Consider the following 11,621-nt stretch of genomic DNA (forward strand, 5'->3'; position numbering starts at 1 on the left):
GAAGCTCTTGATTATGAGCATCATTTCCTCATTGTCGAGCTTGGAGGCGTCGATGGGGACCCTACTTGGTGTAGAGTCTTCTTTCTTCTCCTCCGTTGCCTTGAATGCAACGGGTTGTGCCTCGGGTACGGAGGAGGCGCCTTGCTCGATGATCTTTTTGGAGCCTTTGATCATTAGTTAAAAGCTCACAAATTTTCCTATCACTTCCTCGGGAGACATTAGTTTGTATCTAGGATCACCATGAATTAATTGAACTTGAGTGGGGTTAAGAAATACGAGTGATCTAAGAATAACCTTGACCATTTCATGGTCATCCCACTTGGTGCTCCCGAGGTTGCGCACTTGATTTACCAAGGTCTTTAGCCGGTTGTACATGGCTTGGGGGTATTCTCCTTGGTTGAGCATAAAACGATCGAGCTCTCCCTCGATCGTCTCCCTCTTGGTGATCTTGGTCACCTCATCTCCCTCGTGTGCGGTTTTGAGCACGTCCCAAATTTCCTTGGCGCTCTTCAACCGTTGCACCTTGTTATACTCCTCTCGACTTAGAGAGGCAAGGAGTATAGTGGTGGCTTGGGAGTTGAAGTGCTGGATTTGGGCAACTTCGTCCGAGTCATAGTCTTCATCCCCCACGGATGGTACCTGCACTCCAAACTCAACAACGTCCCAAATACTAGTGTGGAGTGAGGTCAGGTGATGCCTCATTTTATCACTCCACATGTTATAATCTTCACCGTCAAAAACTGGTGGTTTGCCTAATGAAACGGAAAGTAATGGAGTATGTTTAGAAATGCGAGGGTAGCGTAGGGGAATCTTACTAAACTTCTTGCGCTCAAGGCGCTTAGAAGTTACGGACGACGCGTCGGAGCCGGAGGTGGATGGCGACAAAGAATCGGTCTCATAGTAGACCACCTTCTTCATCTTATTCTTCTTGTCGCCACTCTGATGCGACTTGTTGTGGGAGTGTGATTCTCCCTTTCCTTTGGAGCCGGACGCCCTCGATGGAGCCTTCCCGAGACTTGTAGCGGGCTTCTCGCCGGTCACCATCTCCTTCTTGGCGTGATCTCCGGACATCACTTCAAGTGGTTAGGCTCTAATGAAGAACCTGGCTCCGATACCAACTGAAAGTCACCTAGAGGGGGGGTGAATAGGCGAAATCTAAAAATTATAAACTTAAGCACAACTACAAGCCGGGGTTAGAGTTAGAAATATAATCGAGTCCGAAAGAGAGGGTGAAAACAAATCACAAGCAAATGAAGAGTGAGACGCGGTGATTTGTTTTACTGAGGTTCGGTTCTTGCAAACCTACTCTCCGTTGAAGTGGTCACAAAGACCGGGTCTCTTTCAACCCTTTCCCTCTCTCAAACGGTCACCTAGACCGAGTGAGCTTCTCTTCTCAATCAATCGAGACACTAAGTCCCCACAAGGACCACCACACAATTGGTGTCTCTTGCCTTGATTACAATTGAGTTGTGAGCAAGAAAGAAAGAAGAAGAAAAGCGATCCAAGCACAAGAACTCAAAAGAACACAAATGTCTCTCTCACTAGTCACTATTTGATTGGAATGAACTTTGGACTTGGGAGAGGATTTGATCTCTTTGTTTGTGTCTTAGAGTGAAGTCTAGAGCTCTTGTATTGAATGCAATGGCTAAAAACTTGGACGCCTTAAATTTTTGTATTTGGGGGTATTTATAGCCCCAACCACCAAAGTGGCCGTTGGGAGGGGCTACTGTTGTATGGCGCACCGGACAGTACGGTGCACCACCGGACACTGTCCGGTGCGCCAGCCACGTCACCCAACCGTTAGGGTTCGACCGTTGGAGCTCTGACAGGTGGGGCCACCGGACAGGTCCTGTTCACTATCCGGTGCGCCTTATGGCACCTGCTCTAACTTCTGCGCGCGCAGGCGTGCACTGTTTACTTTTACTGTTCCTTTGCAGGCGACCGTTGGCGTGAAGTAGCTGTTGCTCCGCTGGCACACCGGACAGTCCGGTGTTACACCGGATAGTTCGGTGAATTATAGCGGAGCGGCTTCCCCAAATCCCCGAAGCTGAGTAGTTCGAGTTGATCCACCCTGGTGCACCGGACACTGTCCGGTGGCACACCGGACAGTCTGGTGCGCCAGACCAGGGCTGCCTTCGGTTTAACTTTGCTCCTTTGTTTTGAACCCTTTCTTTTATCTTTGTATTGGTTTGTTGTGAACCTTTGGCACCTGTATAACATATATTCTAGAGCAAACTAGTTAGTCCATATTTGTGTTGGGCAATTCAACCACCAAAATTTATTTGGAAAAGGTTTGACCCTATTTCCCTTTCACTAGGCCAGAGGACGAGGGCACCCCTCGTCCCGTAAAGGCTGATTTGGTGATCAAGGATCCCGAGGGGATCCATACGAGAGAAATCCCCTTGCAAATCAATTTTGAATAACAAGAGGATTCCTCCCCCCATGGATCCATTCGGGATCCCTGATCACCAAATCAGCCCTAAAGAGGCCTCGTGAACTTAGTCACCATCGGTGAACAACATGAGCTTGACCTCTCTCTGTGACGCTATGTCGAAAGAGGTCAAAGCCCCCTTGGCCCATGCCCTCCTGTCGTGTAATTACCTTGTTGTACAATATATTCGGGGAATGTAGCAGGTGACAAAGGACATAAGCATGCTTTAGTTCCCAGGACCTTATTGGTTACCATATGAATACCCTTGTCCATTCACGGATGGGACACGCTTCACAAGACATTTGAGCCCTAAGCCATCCATTTTTGTCGTGCTTTACGTCTCACCTACTCCTGAGTGCTTGGGCCCACATGTTAGGTCTCAACATTTGGCGCCCACCGTGTTTGCTTCGAAGACCAACCTACGATGGCTCCCAAAAGAAATACCAGGTCCAACTGCTCCCCTACTGACGAGGCTGTGGTGGTATTGTCACCGGATTTCCGTCGGGCCAGAGATGGGCCACGACGCAGAATGGGCCATAAAGAGCAGCCTAAAGGAGCATAAGAGTGTCCCCATGCGAGAACATTTCGGGCCAAGCATCCATGAATTTAGTGAAAATAAGTTAAACTAGCTTCAAAGTACGAGGGTAGAGTTCATCTTTTGCACTAGGGTTAGAGAGTCCCCTGGATAATAAATATGTATATGAAGTCATTCATTAGGGGATCATAAATCTTCACATGTTTTGCGACCACAAGCTTTCTGTAATACCCAAAATATTAATTTATAAGAAGAGATAATGTCCTTATGTGTATTGATTGTACCTACTATCGCATGTGAATAAACACCATCAAAAAGGGGTTAAATAACCAAAGACACCTAAATAAATCATGCATCATGCTGAGTTTTACTTGATTGTGTATTTGTAGATAATAAAATAAATATGTCATTAACAATATATTCATGGACCCATGGAATTTAACCTCTAATTTGAAAACAAAACCATGAAAATAGAGGAGAGAAAGAAATATTATTCAATACAAAATAATATTATAATTAAATAACTTCATCACATGATGGTATGACCAAATTGCATAGTTAATATTGATTTAAATTTGCACTTAAGTTGAATTCAAAATTTAGATTCAAAAGAATTAAGAATAAAAGAAAACAAAAAATAAAAACAAAAGAAAAATAGAAAATAGCGTTTGGGCCCATGTTCAGAATTCGGCCCGCTCTCTCCTCCCCACTGCGTGGCCCACCTAACAAATCCCTCTCCGCGCAGCCCATCCACACCTATGAGCCGACAGGTGGGACCGCCTGGTCAGTCACGCGCTCAACTCCCCGCTCTCCGCAATCGCTGGCATATGGGGCGGGGCTGTCAGACACACGGCACATCGCGTGCGCTGCCAACTGCCATGTGGGCTCCACCCGATAGATACCTCCGCACCTATCTCTGGTTTGTGGGGCCCATTCGCCAGGTCCCTCTTCAAGCTCGAACGAATCGGTCCGAGTTGACCGCCGAAATCCTCGCTGGCGATCTCGTGACTGCGTGGCCAATCTGCGCCGGTATTCATATAGGGCTATAAAAGCTACGCCCCTCGCACCCTGTGCATGTGTTCACCCTTACCAACCGTCCAGACCAACTAACCTAACGCCAGCGCCTCGAGTAACCGGGGATATTCCGCCACCAAAGTGAATTCGCATTGGCGCCCACGTCGAGTTCCTTGGACGGGGCAGGGAGCTTCGCTTCGTCTTCCTGTGGCTGCTGATCGCCTTCGAGAAAGGAGGGGACCACTCTGTTGGTGGTAATTCCTCACCGGAATTTCAACGCTGCCGCATAATCGCACTGCTCCGTGAGCAGTCGGCTCTACTGCTCGGCGTCTGGTGTGAACGCATCCTTTGCATTCTCCGTTACCCTCTCTTGATTTGTACTCGCTCCGTACCCCGATAGGGCACCTAGGTGCGGGATCCAGGTTCACCATGGAGGCGCCACCGCGGCTGAAATCACGCCTCCATGGTATGAGTTGGGAGATAGAAGAAGGCCAGGCGCCGTTGGTCTGGCAATCAACGGTGTAGATTAGAATGCATCCATACCTGTTCGAGGAAGAACTTGAGAGCCGTCCGATTTAGATCGGACAGATGAGAGTTTATTTTAGGGTTTTGAATCTAGGACGCAGGTAGTCAATCCAGCGGTTATGATCGCATATCGATTCGCGTTGTCATAGATCTAATCTGGGCGCCTCGTTTTAGATCGGACGGTCGTTCGCCGATACCCCTTCGGCCATTACATTTGCATAAGAAACCCTAAGATTATTAGGAATGAACTCGCCGTCCAGGACTGCAGAACTCTGAGTCTCGGGAAGTTTGTGGTTTAGTCCCTGCCTTTCTCTGTAATAGTGCGCCCAATCCAGAGACCCAGGAAATTCAATAATTAAATATAGAAATTGATTTTAATGTATAAATAATTGCTAGAAACTTGATAAATTTATAGAAAATCCATACTTGGTCCAAATTAATCCATTCCAGTTTCTAAAATTTTGTAATATTATTATCTATCACATAGAGTCTCTGTTTTTACATGAAAGCAGTAAGAAAATTTATTTCCCACTTAATCCTATTTCAAGCACATAAAACCTTTGGAAATTCATATCTTAAAATCTATAACTCCAAATTTAATGATTTCTGTTCCTAGATTTTTATTTTAATGTGTAGATTATTATTATGTATTTTGTTTACATGTTTGGTGTGATGTTAATTTTCTCTTTATACTGTGTTTGTTTGTATTGTGGCAAGTAGAAGAGCCTGTGACTAAGGATCCTGGTGACCAACAGATAGAAGTAGCTGAGCAGGAGCTCATTGAAGGCAAGTTGTGCCCTTGACCACTTTTATACCTAATAATGTTCTTTAATGTCATTATTCATGCATAGGTTTAATTTTGATGGGACCCGATAGGTCACCCTAGTCTGTTTATCCATATTACCTTCTTATCCCTGAATCACTTGGATAGTTTTGTTATTGCTTTACATAGTTTTGGGATAATATTTCATTATATCCATGTTCCAATTATTTTGTTATTCTATTTATGGTCATGTCAAGATCATTAATGTTAATTGGAACATGGAGCTTAACTTGAGAAACACGTGCCACTACAAGGGTGGAATAGGACGCCCTTGGCTGACTAATTAGGAAAGCTAGTAGAAGACTACCTTACCCGAAAGGGACAATGGTAGTGGGGGAGTTGCATGCAGGGAGGTTCTCGGGTTGATTTTGCTGCGATGGCGGTCAGACGGGGGATTCTTGCAAATGCTCTTCCCATAAACTATAGTGGGTTTTCGGAAGCTAGTGGAACTTTGTAAAGGCCTCGTAGTGTTACCCTGCCTTGCTTCCTTGATAGAGGTGTATGGGGCCCGTACAACCCCGTGGCAGATGGGTAACATGACTTGTGGGTACAGGGTACAACCTCTGCATAGTGTAAAACTGGTATGCTAGCCGAGCTCACGGTCATGAGCAGCTCAGGACTCTCGCATGATTAATTTATGGAACTTAAATTCAATTTGTCATTTGCATTGCATGGGATTTATTATTAATTTTGTTCTATTATTTATTATGGTTTGGATTTACTTACATTTAGTAACTGCTAATAAAATTTTGACCAACTTGTTAAAAGCAATGCTTAGCTTTAACCCATATTGTTGATCAGCCTTACACATCACATGAACTCCCACCTTTGGCGAGTTCATGCCATATTATTCCCCACAACTTGTTGAGCTATGATCATGTGTGAGGTCACCCTTGCTGTCTCACACCCCACAGGAGAAGAACAGGTGGTTCAAGAGGAGCCGCAAAACGAGGAGTTTGATCTGATCTAGGTGGTGTCTCCCAGTTGACTTATTGGCGCCGAGGATGATCCTTAGTTCGTTTTATATTTATCTTTTATTTTATAATAAGACTTCCGCTATGTAATAAGTAACTCTGATGTTATTGTGACATTTATCTCTATAAACTCTATTATTATATATGTTGTCTTCTTGGCGCATGTATGAGATGCACCCGGCTTTGTCCCTTAAAGCCCGGGTGTTACACTTTTAGGGTTCTCCACGGGTAAGTGCCATGCCAACCTGATTGTGTCTCGCGATTAGGGTGGTGTCGCTCTCAATCGTTAAATCTTTGTGTTTTCTCGTACTGAAGCACTTTTGATGGCGAGATGCACTAGTTATCGTAGTATCTATAATATATAGTGTATCGGCGAGATCATTATGTGTGTATGTTATCTACCGACCATGAATGTTTCGCCATCTTCGTGTGAGTTCTCGAGTGCGAGGGAGGCGCCTTGCTTTGTTTCCACTTGGTGGACCGATCTGTCACGATTAGGCTTTGGTTTATCAAAGATCTATTTAATATCCAAATGATTAGGCCTTTCATGAGAGTTAGATGTTCCGGTGACGTGGCAGACACTTTGCGTTGGTTTGAGCAGAGATTGTTCCAGGAGTCGGCTTGTGCCGGTTCTTAGGCCTCTAATCTAGCTAGGGGTGACAATGGGCTCTAAATTTTACACTATAATATTTAAAGATCAGATCGGATTAGGATCGGGCCCTATTTGTATTCATTTTTTGAACTAAATTTTATTTAGGGCCCTAACATTTTGTGAAAAAGCAATCGAATCACGGTCCATTATCACCTCTAAATCTAGCTGACGCTCATATGCCTGTCAAGATCGCTAGGCCTAACTCTATGTAACACCCTAAAACCCTATTTTTGGGATCTAGAGAAAATTTATCTCAGGATCTAAATAAAAATGTTTTCTAAGAAAAGATGTGAGAAAAGAATCATCGTAAGACTAGAGGTACTTTTTGAATAAACTATATAAATAAAATACTTGTAAAGAAATATATCCAACCTAAGGTAATTCTTTATATTGAACCTTACTTTCCACACAATTATATATATATACAATGAATTTTTTTTCTTCTAAATTAAACTTCTTAGCTTTGATCACACATTCAAAATTATTTGTGTATCGCATATGTGAAAAAAATACATAGCTAGAAATACTTGCAAAATAGAATAATATATATATATATATATACACACAAATATAATGGCATCTCATGCTGGTTCTTATGATTGTGCATTTAGTTGAATTTGAAAACCAAAACCAAATTTGAAAGTGGATTTGGAAATTAAAATAGAAATGAACAAAAAAATAGTTTTCTTCTGCTGGGCCAAATTCCTAATCCCTGTCTCGGCCCATCTGCTTTCTCCTCCGCCACAGCCCATTAAACTGTCTTCGCGCCTGGTCTGTGGGCGTGCCACTATGTTGGGGACCCCACACGGTCAGCCACCCTTCCTCCCGCGTGAATTCCTTTCCAGCCACCGTCATGTGGGCCCACGTGCCAGTCCCTGTCCTCTGTCTTCCTCGCACGCTCCCCGAACGGACTCCGCTTCGTGCGCGGGCGATTGCAGGGCGGACTCCGTGCTCTGGCGTGTATATGCGTGTCGTAGCTCTGCTGGAGCTCCCTCCTCCCTATGCAGTGACGGACTCGGAACCATGGGATTCTGTGGATTGCGTTCCTTTCCCCTCGCGATGCGGCCGCACCGGTCGAACAGATTTGTCGTGCCCGCCGCCGTGATGCTCGGGTAGTATCCGGTTGGGGCCGCAGTCCTTGGGCCATAAAAGACGACCGTCGTGACCCCCTCATATCATCCACCTATGCCCACATCTGTGCGCAAGCACCGTAGCCGCCATCGCCGCAAGCTCGGAGAAAAGTGAGCCGCTGCCAGCTTGGTGCTCACGGGATCAACAAATTGACCGTCGCGAAGCATCGGGGCGATCTCGGGTTACTACCGAAGCTAGCCTTTGTCTTCCAGGATGAAGCCAATCACAAAGCCATCACGAATTCGACGTCGTAGCCACCTCACCGAGGTGAATCCGCCATAGGCCGTGTTTGGGGAATTCAGTGCTGCAATTGATGGTCAGTTTTTCTCCCACAAATTCACGGTCCTGTGTTGTACGTGTAGCATCGATCGGATGGGAGGATTGAGCCCCAGAGGGCGGGATCCGCGTGCTTCGGTAATGGCACCATCGTGCTGCCAGGGGTTGATGTGTCGTGCGGCCAGGGGCGAAAGAGTAGGAGAAGGGAGAAATAGTGGGGCCGTTGATCATATTTTGTGCGGCCCAGATTGATGCAGCCATCCCCATTCGCTTATAGTGAATCTTGACTGCTAGGTGTTGATCCAATGGCTCGAGTGTAGGGTGCTCCTGACCGTTTGATCTGATCGGATGGTTGTTGTCGCGTACCGGTTCAATTTAAATGGGAACCTAATCCCAACCGTAGGTTCAAATCTGACGATCGATATTCGCAGGTACCCTTTCGGCTTGGTGACTTTGCATAAGAGTCCTTGTAAAACTAGCAAATAAACCCGCCATCCAACTCAGGGATTTCTGAGTCTGCGTAAATATTTCGAGTTAGCCCCTACGGTTTCGAATAATTATGCGACCAGTCAGAACTCTGTGAAAATATGGAAAATAATTTAGAAAATGGATTTCTAGTGCCAAAATAATTCCAGAACTTAAATAATTTATAGAAAATTCATCTTAGCTCCGAATTAATTTATTCCAGTTGCTATAAATTCATAATAATATTGTCTATCAATTGGTAACCTTATCTTATTATGAATCATGAGTATAATTTATGCATTTAATTTCTTTTGTGTCCAACACTTAAATCTTTATAAAATTATAACTCCTTAACCGTAACTTCGAATTTAGTGATTCTTGTACCCACGATCTCGTAGCGACGCGTAGAATATTCTTATGCAATTTATTCTTATGTTTGGTGTGATGTTAATTTTGCCTAGCCTGTATTGCTATGCTTAGCAGTGAGGACATGTGTCATCTAAAGAGCAAGTTGGTACCTGGAATCTCAAGTCCCAGGCAAGTTGTGCCCTTGATCACTTCTTTTACCCACCATGTTCTAATTAATCATAATGATCTGCATAGGTTAATTTTGATGGGACCCAATAGGTTACCCTAGTTTGACTATCTTTATACCTTGTTTACCACTGAATTCTGGGTAGTACATGCTATTGCTTTATGTGGTTTTGGGTGTAGAGATATACTTTATTCATTATCATACTTTTATTATCAATTGTTATTTATTGTTCATGATAAGATCATTATGTTAATTGGAACATGGAGCGACCACCCGGAAAAACAGTGCTACCACAAGGGTTTAATGGGATGCCCTTGGCTGATTAATTAGGAAAGCTAGTGGAAGACTACCTTACTCGAAAGGGGCAAGGGCAGTAGGGGAGTGGTCAGTGTAGGGAGGTCCTTGGGTTGATTTTGCTGCGATGGCGGTCAGGCAAGGGATCCCCGCATTGGAGCTTCCTATAAACTGTAGTGGGTTTTCTGAAGCTAGTGGAACATTGTAAAGGCCTCGTAGTGTTACCCTGCCTCGCTTCCTTGGTAGAGGTGTATGGGGCCCGTACAACCCCGTGGCAGATGGGTAACACGACTTGTGGGTAAAGATGCGCAACCTCTGCAGAGTGTAAAACTGGTATACTAGTCGTGCTCACGGTCATGAGCAGCTTGGACCCTCACATGATTAAATTATGGAACTAAATTCAATTTGTCATATGCATTGCATCGCAGGTGATGTTGTTACTTTTGTTCTACTATTTAATTGGGTTGGTATTTACTTATACTTAGTAATTTCTAATAAAATTTTGACCAACTTTAAAAGCAATGCTCAGCTTCAACCATCCTCATTGGTAAGCCTTACACTTCACATGAGCTTCCATCTTTGGCAAGTTCATACACATTATTCCCCACAACTTGTTGAGCTATGAACTTATGTGAGCTCACTCTTGCTGTCTCACACCTCCCATAGGTCAAGAATAGGTACCACTGGATGAGGCGCTTGAAGGATGCTGTGACGAGTTCGTGAGAGGTCTAGGTTGTCGTCTCCCAGTCAACTTTGGGTTGCTGGACCGTTGTCTCCTTATAATGTAATTATTTATTTATTTTGTACAGAATTCCTGTTATGTAGTAAAGATGTGACATTTGATCCTGTGCCATGATTCATCATATGTGTGAGACTTGGTCCCAGCACACCTGGTGGCTATGTTCGCGCCCGGGTCTTGGTGCCCCGAAACCCAGGTGTGACAGAAGTGGTATCAGAGGAATGTTGACTGTAGGACAGAACCTAGATAGAACTAGACAACCAATATTTACTTACCTCTGCTACTCTGATTCTTTCTAAACTTTTCTTAACATATCTTCATCTATTTCCGCTTTACTCTGATTATTCTTACCTTTTCCTTCTAAAGACAAATGTGGATTTCACACTTTAAAATCCTGTGCCTGAAGTGACCTTTAGAAATAGGAGACCTATTCTTAGGAACAAAAAACAAAACTATTTTTATAGGTATCTATGTACTTGAATGTTTGTTCTTATGGTACTTGCCTGGTTTGGATCTTTGATTGAGTGTGATGAGTTGTGGAGTAATGTCCACAATTACATCTGCATATACATATAGGAAAAATACTCATAAAAATAACTAGACAAACTAGATTATCCCCCATTAAAGTATTTCTAGCTTCATAAGATCCACTTTATCTTAAAAGGGTTCTATCTTATTTTTGATAGATCCATATTATCTTAAAAGATTCTCTCTTATCTTAATAGATTCATCTTATCTTTAAAAGATTTTATCTTATTTCAATTTGATCTAGATCCCACCTAATCTAACATGATCTAATCCAAATTGAGTTACTTAAATAAGTTAGATAATGTTGGCGACAAAAAAAATTAGGCCCTAATTCTATAAACATATCTTACCCTAAATTAATACCTTGGACTAACTCGTCCATAAACAACAACCTAACCTACATCATAGGTTGTCAAATCCAGATATCCCAAAAGCAAAGTAAAACTCTGTTCAAACCTACCTACCTCGTGTACCCCGACTATCTTAAAGATATGACCTTAGCCATATGTCCTTAACTCAGATGGCAACTCCAAGAATAAAGGCCAAAGAAGACCAACCGTGTCAAAGAAGGATAAGCATCAACTCAAGTCTTCAAAGATCAAGTTGAATCGCTAGCGGAATCAAGATCCACAGTTCAGGATGAAGTCTTTCCTTATTATACTCTTCCTTGCCACAACCTATACTTGTCATACTCGTACC

This window comes from Zea mays, chromosome 8 (genome assembly GCF_902167145.1).
Source record: "Zea mays cultivar B73 chromosome 8, Zm-B73-REFERENCE-NAM-5.0, whole genome shotgun sequence".
NCBI lineage: Eukaryota > Viridiplantae > Streptophyta > Magnoliopsida > Poales > Poaceae > Zea > Zea mays.